We start from the raw sequence: 14,562 nt of genomic DNA on the forward strand, positions 1-14,562 counted from the left end.
AATTAAGATACGCATAGTCCCTGACTCTGCGATTTCCCTTCTAGGAGTTTCTCTTGCAGAAACACTTGCAGGTGTGCACACAGATTATTGTACAAGAATTTTATGTTTTACTGTTTCTATTCAGGAGCACTGGAAACAATCCAAATGCATATCAAGAGCAGATTAAACAATCATGATAATTCCATACAAGGGGCCACTAGGGTGGGGTGGAAAAGAGAGAAGCTGCTCTCCATGTACCGACATAGATGACGTCCCCTACCGAGAGCCAAGTTTAAAAAGAAAAAAGGCAAAAAAAAAAAAAAAAAAAACAAAAAAAAAAAAAAAAAAGGCAAAGTAGAAACAGCATTATGTATGTTCTCATTTCAATTTATATGTACTATAAAGATCTATAATAGCATGCACTGAAAAAAATATCTGGGTGAATATAAAGCAAGCAGTGTTTATCTCTGAGGTTACAGGGACTTTTACCGTTTTATGCGGGCACTTTATAACTTTCATTACAGCCATGTGTTACTTTTATTATCAGAGATAACAACAATGATCCTTAAAATAAGAAAAAAAAATACTAATCAGAAAAAAAAAGCGCTGACACTTGTTCTTAAAAACAACTGACATCAGAGATCTTATGATGTTATTCTTGAAAAGCAGGATGTTCTAAATCGATTTGCACACCAGTGGCTGAATTTGGGGAAAGGTTGTTTGTTTGTCTCTTACTGCTTATGGGGTGCCATGCCACTCCACGTGATTAAGATATATTTTTTCCATGGATCGGAGAAAGGAATAGCTCACTAGCTTATTTCCTAAGATTTTAACTAGAAAAGTCCACAAGTTGTTTTAAGATGCTTACATGAACACAAATTAGAAAATGACAAGCTTCTCTTTTATTATGCATGAATGAGAAGGAGGAAAGGGGGAGGTGGAGAAAAGCATTTGGATGCTCTATTCGGGAAATGATATTTCTTTTTACCTCCATCCTCAGAGATGCATTCTGCAAGCCTTCAGCTAGAAGAAGGTGCTTGTAGTCTCATTCATACCCCTCTCTTTTCTATTTAACTCTTCGGACACCAAGTTTTCACGAACCCATACAACTTCTGAAACTCCGCGATGACGGTGGGAATGATTCTGTTCTTATAGAATGGTTTATGGTGCCCTCTTTTGGATTTCCATTTACATTCCCAGGCTGGCACAGGACCCCTGCTGCTCTGAGATGAACCTAGTAAATGTGGCCAGAACTGGGTTCCCACGCAGCTGTCTGTTTGGTTTGGTTTGGTTTGCGAAATGAGATGTAGGGATTCCAACTCCCACTCTTGTGTGGCTAGCCCAGAATCCTGAAAAGGGGCCAAGTTGGTGATCCATTCCAGCTTTCCCATTTAGAGTGAGGAACTCCAGGTTGGGGGGGGGGGGGGTTGTGAAAAGGCTGTTCACTGTGGCCGAGAACAGGCAGCAAAACCCCATCTCCTGTCCACTAGTCTAATAGCTACCCGATTTAGGCTCATCCCACGGCTTTATAATGAAAGTTGTTCAAATGAAGATTTATGACTTCATTTTGGTGGGATGTCTCACGTGTTTGATTTGAAGGATGAAATGCACACTTACCTTTCCACTCATGCAGAGTCTAGCTAGTCTTCCCAGTACTGTATTTGGCCCAGTCTTTCCATCGAGCCCTGGCCTTCTTCCTGGGATAAGTCATGGCTTTACCTGCTGGGATGCTTGAGCCTCCTGTCCCTCCGAAGCTGCTGTGTGGGTTGGCCTGGATCTTGGGGCCATTGTGTCAATGCCCTCCCATCTTCAGCCTAGGAGATGACCTCTAAACAGCTCTTGGGGCAGTCTAGTCCTCCTACCTCCTGGAAAAGCAACAGACATTGTCTCCTGGAACTAAGTGGCAACATCAAGGCTGGGAGGTGACAGTCAAAGTGGCCTGGGCAAGAGGTGGGCAGGGGCTTATGGCTTTAGGGTCTACACCCTCAGGGTGAGCAAGCCAGAGGGCGCCACACGCCAGGTCCCTCTCTAGTCACTGGTTTACGAATGTCATCAATTCAGAGTAGGTAAGATTGTAACAACGCGATGACCCTGGAAATGCCCTGATCAGCCCATGATGAAAGTTCTATATACTAGAGATTTCCTCAAGTTGGACAATATCCTAAGATTCACATATTTCCAACCACAAGTTGTAAGACTAAAATAAAGTCCTACACAATTAATATTAAAAACACATTTTTAATCCGTCATGGTAGACGAAAGAATGAATTCGCTGTGGGCTCTCTTTAGCAAATGATATTACAACATTGTTGATATATGAAAAGGCAATCAGAGAGCATGCAGCTAAAATGGGGGGAAGGAAGGACTAGAGAGGCACATCAGGCTGTTAATGAATACATGATGTGATTTTTCTGCATGTCATAATGTTTGTGGGATTTATCACTATCTTAGATTTTTAATTCGGTTTGATTTCTTTTGTAATGCTAAATAAATATTCACTTTGGTACCAAAATTTACCCCCTTTAACTTAAAGAGGAACCCCTGCAAACTGCATACACACCATTCCTCCACAAAGCCTGGATTAGCCTTTGTGTGTCCTTCTTGCTCTGGTTCCGGGCTGCACGTGTCTATCTGACAGCGGCCAGGCATCATCAGATTTGACATGATTTCCTCTGCTTCCAATTTTCTAAAGAGCTGTCACATCTGTGATGTGGGATCTAGTTCACAGACTGTGGATGACTTGTAACTTCTCTTTGTTACTTAAACTGCCGGCCTTAGTTTTCTCATCTTTAAAATGGGGACAATCCTGGGCACCTGGGTGGCTCAGTGGGTTAAGCCGCTGCCTTCGGCTCAGGTCATGATCTCAGGGTCCTGGGATCGAGTCCCGCATCGGGCTCTCTGCTCGGCGGGGAGCCTGCTTACCTCTCTCTCTCTCTGCCTGCCTCTCTGTCTACTGTGATCTCTCTCTCTGTCAAATAAATAAATAAAATCTTAAAAAAAAAAATGGGGACAATCCTGGTACCTACTTTGTGGGATTGCTGTGAGGGCTCAGTGAATTAATATACTCAAGGCGCCTGGAATCTTGTCAGTACAAAGCAAGCACTAGGTAAGAGATTACTGTCCTTCTCTTTTCTTCTTTGCCTGTCCAGATGCATTTCACAATATGCCATGGAATAAGACCTCGGACTTTTCTTACTTTCTTCTCACCCCCCTCACCTTAATATAATTAAATTGGGAGATTGGGGGATAGAGGGGAGATTAGAAGTCGTAGGACTCATAATAAAAGGCAACAAAATCTTCACCGTATAGAAAGTCAACAGATAAAATTTAAAAATTCAGAAATCAGGGCGCCTGAGTGGCTCAGTGGGTTAAAGCCTCTGCCTTCGGCTCAGGTCATGGTCCCAGCGTCCTGGGACAGAGCCCTGCATCGGGCTCTCTGCTCAGTGGTGAGCCTATTTCCTCCTCTGTGCCTGCCTCACTGCCTACCTGTGATCTCTGTCTGTCAAATAAATAAAGTCTTAAAGAAATTCAGAAATCACAGCAGAAACATATTATCTAGAAATACAGAGACAAAAACCAAGAAACAGCAGAACAATTTGAAAGCTGTGGTCTCTGAGGAGACAAGATGAGATGGACCTGGAAATTACTGTTTTTATCATAAACTTTGACTTTCTTAACTATATGCAACTTGGAGTTTTTTTAAAGGTTTTTTTTTTTTAAAAGATTTTATTTATTTATTTGACAGAGAGAAATCACAAGTAGATGGAGACGCAGGCAGAGAGAGAGAGAGAGAGGGAAGCAGGCTCCCTGCTGAGCAGAGAGCCCGATGCGGGACTCGATCCCAGGACCCTGAGATCATGACCTGAGCCGAAGGCAGCGGCTTAACCCACTGAGCCACCCAGGCACCTAAAAGGTTTTTTTTTTTTTTAAATGTGACAAAGGCACATATTCGGCTAAAAATACCCCTCCAAAGAGTCTTCCTGGTTGGAAGAAATTTTTTTTTTACTGATGTGATAACAATGCTCTTGGTGGTTTTTTTGTAGTCATTTTAATAAGAAAAATTAATAAGCAGCAAATTGCAACAAAAAGGAAGAGGGTTTGTTTAAGTAAATTATAAGTAAGCTTTCCCTTGTGGAAGCCTTTGCTTAATTGGACTGCAGCTGGTGCTAATTTATTCTCTTCACTGTATCTCATTTTGGTCTTGCATGTGTACTCGCGTGTGTTTGTGTTTTAAACTTCACATAATTTGAGGCTTTCATTTGATGGCATGAGTTGGATCCAACTGGAACTGCTCACAAGCAGCTTATCCTAAAGAAGAATTTGCTTCCTGTGATAGTTGTTTTGCTGCACACCTGGGAGCTACTGATTATAATTGGAGTACAGCTGGGAGGAACTAGGTTGGTGGTTACTGCGCGATCACAGTTGATCTCCATTTCCCATTACGCTATTCTCTCGGTTCATTCCTTCCCCCATCTGGATCCAGTGTGGAAGCCCCTTGCGATGGGCAGGGAGGGAGCAGGGATGAAAGAAGCCCGGATTGGCTGGTAAATACACACCCTGGTTCACTGGGCATGGAAATCAGTGCTTGAGCCTCTATCGAGAAAAGGCAGCATTCTGGGCACAGAGTGGAGAGGCGATTGGCTTTTTTAGTTTGAGAAATGAAGAAGATCATCTGGGCATATTTTTCTTGTGCTTACAAGTGTTTCTGCTGGGTCTGTTGGACACCGATCGCATGCCATTATCATCGAACAAGTGGCATCCGTCATGGCCCCATCTCTCTGTGGTTCACAAGAAAGAGCAATGAACAGCGAACTGCTTGATTTTTTCAGTCTAGGTACAAGGAGCAGATTTCATTTTATTCCTGAATGTTAAGTCCAACTTGCAGCCAAGATTAATCACTTAAGGAAGATTTTTTTTTCCTGTTCTCTTTTCCCCGCTGATATTTTTACCGAGCCAATATCTAGCTTGAAAGGTGGGGTGGGGGGGTAGGGGGAGTAATTGGACCCCAATGGTCAGCTGTTTTGTAAGGCAAAACTGGGGATTTTGAGTTTGAGATATATTAAATCATATTACAAGATACTAATAAGTCATTCTCTCTATAGGAGACAAATGAGGGATCAAAAGTAACTTTGTTTAAAAACGAAGCAGTGTCAAAACTTGAAAACGTTATGCTAAGTGAAATATGTCAGATATAAAAGGACAACTATTGTGTTATTCCTTTTATATGAGGGACCCAGAATAGTAGAGTCATGGAGACAAAAAGGGGAGGATGGTGGCTGTCAGGGGCTAGAGGAGGGAGGAATTAGGAGTTTCTGTTTAATGGGTACAGTTTCTGTTTTGGATGATGAAAATGTTGTAGAAATGGACAGTAGTGATTGTTACACATCATTGTGAATGTACTTAATGCCATTGAATTCTATGCCTAAAAATGGTTAAAATGGTAACTTTCAGATAATGTGTGTGTGTATATATATATATATATATATATATATATATATACACATATATATATTTTTTAAGATTTTATTTATTTATTTGACAGAGAGAGATCACAAGAGAGGCAGGCAGAGAGAGAGGAAGGGAAGCAGGCCCCTGCTGAGCAGAGAGCCCGATGTGGGACTCGATCCCAGGACCCGGAGATCATGACCTGAGCCAAAGTCAGCGGCTTAACCCACTGAGCCACCCAGGCGCCCCAGATAATGTATATTTTGCCCCAATTTTTAAAAATGCAAAATAGATAAGCAGTGTTTCCTATATGATGCCAGTGTAGCCCAAACTACATAAATAAACGTGTGATTTTATAAAACTCAGAGATAACTTATTTCTCCATCAATCTTTGGCCAATTTTTCCATATTGTTTCCCAACAAGAATAAGCAAGGGAAATAAAGAAAGAATAAATTTAACTTGATAAACTGCTGATTATTGGCCTAATGCATGGTCCTCTGGCAACATGGGGTTTATTACAACCTAACCAACATTTAGGTTTAGGGATGATCAGTAGATTTCAAAGTGTTCTTACTCTACCAACCCTCAGAGACTGTGGATACTAAATTTTGGATGTGCGGTAGCTCAACTTGGTCAATGCTACTCTGACCTGATTGCAGCCAGCCTCCCCAGCTGCTGCTGAAAGAATTTTTGCAATAGCTCAGCCAAAGGAGAGTGGTGGGGAATTCTGTGGGATTAGAGCTGGAATTTGGAACTCCAGCACAGAGGCTGGGAGGCAGCAGATGGACATTTAAGCTATTTGTTACATAAATGTTTCCAAAGCCCAGCCATCTCTTGCATGTGTTACCTTAGCTGGGAATAGGCTTCTTCCTGCAGAGCTAGCAAGTAGACACTTCTGGAAACACCCCTTTCGTAGCATCGGGTGGTATCTCCGCAGGTGGGCTGGGAAGAACCCCGCAGTCACTACACCCTAGCACACCTCAAAGGTACAACCACAGAAGTCACTCCCCCTTCCAGGACTGTGCATTTGCTCCCTGGTGAGCCACTGACTGTGCAAAAATAAGGATTCAGAAGATAGATACATTTTATACTTTTCTCCCTGTGATGTATTTAAAATCATGCCCATAACCTGGAAGAAACTGTGTTCTTAATTCTCAAGATTTTCCAACTTGAGTTTAATAGGTCGAAGTTAATGGAGAGCAAATAATTTACCGCATCTTTATATCTTGAATGAAAATTTAATTATGATCCCTTCAGCACAGTTTCCATGCATGCTAGGTGTCCCATGGCAGAAACTGTGGTGGCTGCTCTTCGATTTTCTGCATGTATATAAGTAACTTGTTCTAGGGGATAAGGTAAAAGCACCTGAGCCATTCATAGAGTATTCTAAATAGGAGAGCATTTTGTGGAGGGGGGCGGTGGCGTATGGTTTAGGGAGGGCTTACAACTCAGAACCGTGTGAGGTATACTGTTCTCTAAAATAATGGGCTTTATTATCAACACTGTCGTTGAGCAAAGAATTTGTAAATGATTGATCTACCTAGAGAAGGTGAGAGGGAAATACAGTTGTTTTCTAGCAGTAAGGACAAAACATACGCAAAACTTGGAAATAGAACCAAGGACGACTGCCTACCTTCTGTCGCATTGGACCATGTCGGATGGGCCCACCTAAGATCACCTAATTCTCTAGAGAGGCGCTGTGTACCTTCGCGGGACCTGTTACTTACTGCTAATTTGTGTATATTAACTTGCAGGAAATGAAAAGCAATGCAAATGATTCTTGTGCGATAGCAATACAAATGGATTCTGCCCACGAAGAAATTATTTCTGCTTGGTAAATAGAAATAACAACCCAAAGGGCTCCGTTTTATTGCCTTGCATAACACGAACCAATTTTGAGTGTAATTCAGTCATTTATTCCAGTGTGGCTTCTATCAGGGATGACAAATACACATCTAATTCTTCTCTCTTCCTTCTGAAACGGCTCTGGTCCTTCGTTAACGAGATAAGAAAATCTTCCGTGTGTGCTCGTTTTCTTTCATGTAATGGTCGTGTTTTGACCTTGCGAAAATTATACGTTGACAACGATCTGCGTCTCAAAGAGAGAGAAGGCAAGTAACCAAAGGTTAACGGATAATGCAGGTCGGGGGCCACCGTTTTCGGCAAACATCAGAGACCAAAAAGTGAGTTTCCACGAAACACCAACGTGGCTTATTTTTCAAGATGCCCAAAGTCCAGGTGGTTTTAAAATTGCCAGCGCTCTGGCCCAAGCACGGAACTGAGACCGTCAAAGTATAGTATCAGAGGAAAAGATGGTTGCGTGGGCAGCAGAAGGGGGGTGGGGTGTGGAGAGGGAAAACCAAGTGAAAAGACCCTTCTGTCCAGAATTACTTTACTACTTTATCCAGAATGTGAAGGGCCTGTTTGCTAAGAGTTACAAATGCAAACCCCAAAATGTATGAGCTATGCCGTATGCTCTCAAAAACTGGAGCCTGTTAATAAAAACTCGGCTTCAAATATAAGGAAAGTCAACTTTTTTTTTTTAAGATTTTATTTATTTATTTGACAGAGAGAAATCACAAGTAGATGGAGAGGCAGGCAGAGAGAGAGAGAGGGAAGCAGGCTCTCTGCTGAGCAGAGAGCCTGATGCGGGACTCGATCCCAGGACTCTGAGATCATGACCCGAGCCGAAGGCAGCGGCCTAACCCACTGAGCCACCGAGGCGCCCGGAAAGTCAACTTTTTATATTTAAAGCAGGGCAGGGAACGATCAATACTCCTTCTGTCCTGGAGGGCCATGATGAGAGGCATCACTGCGTGGCTTTCTGGTTGTGAAAGGCAGAGCTCCCTGTGCCTGAACCTGCGGGGAAGATAAAAATGAAGAAAAATAAAATGGTCTGTGTCATCAAGTACAACAAACAGGTTTCTCGTAGCTTCTCTAGAGGGAGGAAGCCTGTGGCCCCTGAGGGACTTAGGGAAATTTATGGGAAGAGGGGTCAGATTCCAAAATAGAACAGATCCTCATACTGCAAAGGCAGAATCTTCCATAAAGAGAATAGTCCTGAAGAAAAATTGTGTCCAGTATTTGATTTACAGTGTTTTCCTGCTATTCCAAAATTGCCCTCAGTCCCCTCGGCCTTTCAATAGAAACCTGTTAACTTCAGCAAAGGTCATGTGTAAGGCATGCTTTGGGCATTGAGGGAAGTGGGGTTGAGCTCACACATGAGAAGTAGTGAGAAGAGAGGAGAGTAGCCATCAGAGCTGGGATGGCCAGCAGGAGGAACTCGAGAGGTAACAGAGAAAAGTCACCCCTCTCCTCTCTACCCAGCTCCCAAGAAACTTTAGAAATGGGGACACACACTGGATTCCCTACATTTATTTGAATTTGAAAGGGGGCTCAATTCATTTTTCTTACTTAAGAGAGAATGAAGCCAGAACCCTAGAGAATTCGAGAATCAAGGTTATATAAATATACCTTAAGTCTAGAGTGAAATGGGACATGCAAGGGGATTGAAGTCATCAAACCCTACCCCATTACTGTCTTGGGAATTGGAGAGTCTAGCATGTTCTTGCTAGTTCAGAGCAAGGGCAGAACAGTTTTGCGGGGAGCTGGCTCTTTAGGAAGAAGAATACCAAATTACTATGGGATGACAAAGCACAGGGCCTGAGAAGGGGCTTCTCCACGAAAAGCCCCGGAGCTGAGGCTCTGCCTATGTTACAACAGCCTCTGGACTCCAAGGCCTATCAGAGCAGGATTTAAGGAAATGAAGGAGACATCCTCTCTCGCGAGTCAACAGTATATTTAGGAAAGGAAAGCTTGAGCCCTATCAGAGCAGTTCAAACACAGGGTTTATGATAGAAGGTGCTGGAGCCGGGTGCTTGTGCCAGGGCAGTGATTACTTTGGCTGATGCGGTGTTGCTCTAGAGATAATTTGCTTGAAATAAGAAAAGGCTTTGCCTCACCAGCACTGGCACCGTAACCAGCCCTCGGAAGAAGTTTGATTAAAAATGCTGGAGGGGGGGGATGGGAGAAGGGGGGTGGGGTTATGGACATTGGGGAGGGTATGTGCTTTGGTGAGTGCTGTGAAGTGTGTAAACCTGGCAATCACAGACCTGTACCCCTGGGGATAAAAATATATGTTTATAAAAAATAAAAAATTTTTAAAAAAGCCAGGCACCAGATGGCCCTCTCAAAGAGAGGTCACCCAATAGCCACCACCCAGAGTCCGGGTTTTCCAGGTAATGTCTGGATGAGCCCTCTCCCTTCTCCTCAGCTTTTAAAGCAGATTTGAGGATTTAGTGGTAATCTGTTTGTTTTCACCATTGGCCTGAAATCCATTAGCTTGGGTGGTCCTGAATCTGTCTTGTTAAAATTCTGTATTTATCTTTTTCCTTGCATCCATAATAGATTTTAGGGGTGTTTTCTTTGCTTTGTTTTTTAAATTTACTTGTAGTTAGAAGAAAAATACGGTGCTGGCAGCAGACTAGAAAGGAATAAAAGGCATCCACACAGCTTTTGGGGGGAATAAATGCCTGGAAACATTTCAGATTTAGAAATTATATTGTTCGATTTTATAAAACTAATGAAAAATCCTAATGCATATAGAAACATATATAGAAACATATCTGATGATGTCTATTTTCCAGAGCTCATTAGACACTTGATTTCTTAAGATCTGCATGCACATCCCACAAGGTATGTAGAGTGAGTATTATTTTCCCTTTCCCTCCTCTTTCCCCACCTACCAACCCACCCGCTGTCCTCCCCCCTGCAATGCAATGGTACTAACCCTGAAATCGAGCCCAGTGCGACAGATCCTGGAGCTGGCATAGCAGCCAGGGGGGCAACTCAGACGGGATCTCAGGTTTCCTGACCCTCACTTATTCCAGTCATGTTCCCCTTTGTATCCCTAAATAAATTTCTTTCACTAATTAACTGTAGTTTCTCTTGTGCCATCATTCCTTACCCCTCTTTGAAGTATGGTTCTGGTGGCTTTACAGTGACTATATCCTAGGGTTGGATATATCAGGAGCCAAGAATACCCTCACAGGGGAAACGGGTGAATGACTGAATGACTGACTGACTGAATGAATGAATGAATGAATAGACTGAAGGAAAGGACTGTGCCGAAGGATGGACATGCTGACTGGTCTTTCTCAGGTCAGAGGGAGCATCTGATCTTCTCTGCTCCCCACAACTGGATTTCCTGCAAGGCTTCCTATCTACCACACCTCCCAGTGCACAAGTCGGGAATCTGCAAGTCAGCCTTGGAACCCCTCTCTCCATCACCCTCTAGAACCTATGCACCTCCAAGTCCTACTGATTTTGCTTGCTGAGTACCTGGTGGCCTTGACAGTTTCCCTCTAGTCCGTCAGCACCTCTCCAGTCTAAGCTAAGCTTCTGTCATCCCTCTCTGGATCTATAATACGTAGCCTCCACCTGTCCCCCCGGAGGTCTACCCCTACTCCTCTTACACTCATGCTTTACACCAGAGGCTCTTCTCATGGCTCATTCGGTCCACCGTGCATCACTGCTCCACCCCTCACTCCGTGCGGTGGCCACGTTGGCTGTTAGTTCCCTTAGTTCCCTTCATGAAGCCATGTGCCCGTTCCACTCCTTCCTCCTCCTCTCTGCCCCCACAAGCCTCCACTATGACAAGGCCTTTGCTTCTGGTGGGAACAAGCTCACGCCTAACCCACGTGCACATGTGCAACTGCCTGGTTACCGCCTACTTACCTTTCTGGCCTCGTCTCCAGTATCATGTCCTCAAACCCGGGTGATATTCCTCTGCTAGACAGAAAGAATTATGTTCTGGGTATTGCCCCTCAGATTGGTGATCACACTCCTTCTTTCAGTCAACGGCCCCTTACCCCTACTTTGTGCCAGGCACTGTTCTAGTCACTTGAGATCCCACCAGGGAGTGAGACAGACAAAAATCCCCACTCTCATCCTGTGGGAATGACCTCTTATGAATAACTGTAAGTCCATTTCAGCCCACACTGCGTGCGTTCAGGCAGAGCTAGGGCTGCGTCTGTTTTTGTTGACAGGCATCATCAGCTCTCAGGACAGAGCCCACTCCTGCCAGGTTCTCAAACATTTGGAAAATTAATGGATATTTACATTTGGAAATTAACAAATGAACGAATCGATGTAATGTTAATATGGCATTCGGTTTGTATTGAACTTGTGATATTTTTAATACTTAATAAATATTGTGATACACGATCAGAAAAGGAAGTCCATGTGTAATCGCCAGGACAGTCTTTCTCCTGGTTACCCATGAACCTTTAGAGGACGTGAACAGCCATTCCCTCCTCCCCTGGTGGTCGAGAAGGGACTTCTGAAGAGCTAGCTAAGCTTTGCTGCCATCTTTTGACCAAAGTTAGTACCGCAGAGATGAAAACCACATCCCACTGTATTTCAGGTTCTGAGGCACCAACAAAAAGTCGCACCACTGCGTTCTCTTTCTGTCTAAAACTTCAAGAACATTGCCAGTGAAGAGGAAATCACACCATACCGGGTGCCTCTTATAGCTTTGTTCATGTATGTTTTTGTTTGCATAGCTATCTCCTACCCCCCCTCCTCCCTCCAGATCCCACATTCCTCACCATGGCAAGTGCTTCAAAAGCGTGTGTGTGTGTGTGTGTGTGTGTGTGTGTGTTGTGAACATACACGTGAACGGTAAACAAACAACTGTTTATATCAGAATTGGTGGGGCACAGACAATAAATATTGGCTATATTTTTATTAACATTATCATTATTATAAAGATCCTTCCCCTTCAAAGCAAATGAGTTAAAGAAGGCTTCTTCTCCGCTGTGAATTCTTCCATGCAGAGGACACTCACCCCAAACTCAGTGTACTCAGTGTAACATTTTTCCTCTTTCCTGCTCTCCCATTTTCTCTCTCTCTCTCTGTCCTGGAAAGCCTATTAAAACTTCTGTTGCTATCTCAACCCTTTAAACTGACTATATATATTAACATTATATATATACACTTAATAGTATATATTTTATATATTACTTAATATCATTTACATTTAAACTTTATATCATATGTAGCTATATATAATTCAAATGCTTCATATTCTGTCTCTCCAATAAAAAGAGGAACCCCTGGTTGTGAAGGAATTGCATTTTATACTTGGGAGCTCCCACAATACTGAAGAAAGCATTAGGGACTATATTAAGGGCTCTTTTCTGAAATAAAGGCTGTCAAGGAATACTTTGTTTTGCTCTGATATATTTCGTGTCAAGACTGTAGTAAGAATGTTATGACAGGTTCTCAGAAAGCTAAGCCATCACATTTTAAAATACATGTCTAAGATTCTATTCCTTTGGAAAATTTACAAATTTGAAAATATGTCTTCTTTGAAATAGCTAGGGAGCCTCTGCCTGTTTGAAGCTGGAGAATAGAAACTAGGAACCAAGGATCAGTCCAGAGTTCACCTCTTTCAGCAAAGAAAGGCAGAGAAATGACAAATTTTGGATTGTCCCCTAAGGAAAAGTTAAGAAGGACATCATGCATAGATATTTGAGCAGGAGGTAGACTAGTTAAAGGAACAGATATTCCTTGGAGTCTCTGAAGGACATCTGTAGAGGAACTGATTTCAGGGAAGCCAATATTTTGGATAATCCAGAAAAACAAAAACCATGACGTGAAGAGCTTTGTTCGTCAGCTTGACGTTAGCCCCGGGAGCCTGACGGGGAAGCGACAGCGGGTGAGGGACGGGGGACGGATCATTTCCTTTCACAGACATGCCTTGTACATGGTCGTGCGTCAACAGGTGTCTACTGAATTAAAGGCGACCGTGATTAGCCAAGTCCTCACCTTTCTTTACTCTTCACTTCACTCTTTACTCCTGGTGATTTAATAACATTTAATAACACCCAACTTTAAACGTCTAATTTTAAACAGTCAGTTCTGAACAGGGATATCAAGAAAAACAATGTTTTGAAGTGTACACGGCTGTGCGACTGAGAAAACGATGGAGTTGGGGGACAGAAATTGGAACGACCCTGTTTTTTTTTTATATATAATTTTTTATGTTTTATAAACATATATTTTTATCCCCAGGGGTACAGGTCTGTGAATCACCAGGTTTACACACTTCACAGCACTCACCAAAGCACATACCCTCCCCAATGTCCATAATCCCACCCCCCTTCTCCCAAACCCCCTCCCCCCAGCAACCCTCAGTTTGTTTTGTGAGATTAAGAGTCACTTATGGTTTGTCTAGAACGACCCTGTTTTTGAAGCTACATCCCATGTGCTTTCCACTAATTTTACTAGAGTCATTGCTCATTTCCATTTTTGCACGGAGACATTCCGAACCTGGATGCTGTCTGTGGTCCTTAACATGGGTGGCCTGGTTCACCAGAGATGGAACAGCTTGGCTTTGGGGAGAATTTTCCCCGTCCCAGCTGAACACATTCTCCAAACCCCCAGAGCATTTCCGACTGCTTTGTTTTCCCTGCCCCTCGCCTGAAATAAGATACCTGCCAGCAATTTCCTGTGCTGACAGATTAGGAACAAAGCCTCTGAGCTCAAGGGCAAATAGGAGAACTGGCGGGATCAGGGTGGTCATCTGGGAAGACTGATGGCCACAGAGCACCTGCTGAAGATATCACCTGGTTATTTTAAAACCTTGGTGTCATTCAATGAGCCAAATGGGAGGTCTCTCCAGAAGACAAGGAACTATTCATTTCTCTCAGGTTTAACTTTTCAGAAGAGGACCCCTCTCTATTTTGCGAGCACTAAATTCCCCTGGTGACTTTGGTGAAAGACACATGAACAAACTGATGAAGCAAATGTGTTTCAGATGGGAAGTAATGGCTCTTGGAATGGAATGCCTGGTAAACATCTGGTGTCCTTTTATCCTGAATGAACATCTGTCTCCCTTATTTAATAGACTACACCTGTTGACCAACAAAACCTCTTGCTTTGCCCGAATGAGGGTGAAAATACTGAGGTTGAGGTCCCACCCCTAGAGACAGATCCTGATATGATCTTCTGGGTTTGGCCTGGGCTTGAGGAATAATTTTTTAAAGCTCCCAGGTAAATTTAATATTCAGCCAAGACTGAGAACCCCAGTGTAAGCCGAAGGAGACTTTGATGGAGTGGGGGATAGAGTTTAT

The 14,562-nt window shown here is 43.2% G+C and overlaps 1 long non-coding RNA gene across 1 annotated transcript in view; it reads right to left on the bottom strand.

The window, feature by feature from the left end:
* Window positions 1-8,019: 8,019 nt before the first annotated feature.
* LOC131999975 (uncharacterized) overlaps window positions 8,020-14,562 on the bottom strand; it is a 98,959-nt gene continuing 92,416 nt past the window's right edge. Inside the window, exon 3 of the long non-coding RNA XR_009399141.1 lies at window positions 8,020-8,284. This is a non-coding gene — a long non-coding RNA (uncharacterized LOC131999975). The remainder of the gene's footprint in view (window positions 8,285-14,562) is intronic.

Source organism: Mustela nigripes, chromosome 13 (assembly GCF_022355385.1).
Source record: "Mustela nigripes isolate SB6536 chromosome 13, MUSNIG.SB6536, whole genome shotgun sequence".
NCBI lineage: Eukaryota > Metazoa > Chordata > Mammalia > Carnivora > Mustelidae > Mustela > Mustela nigripes.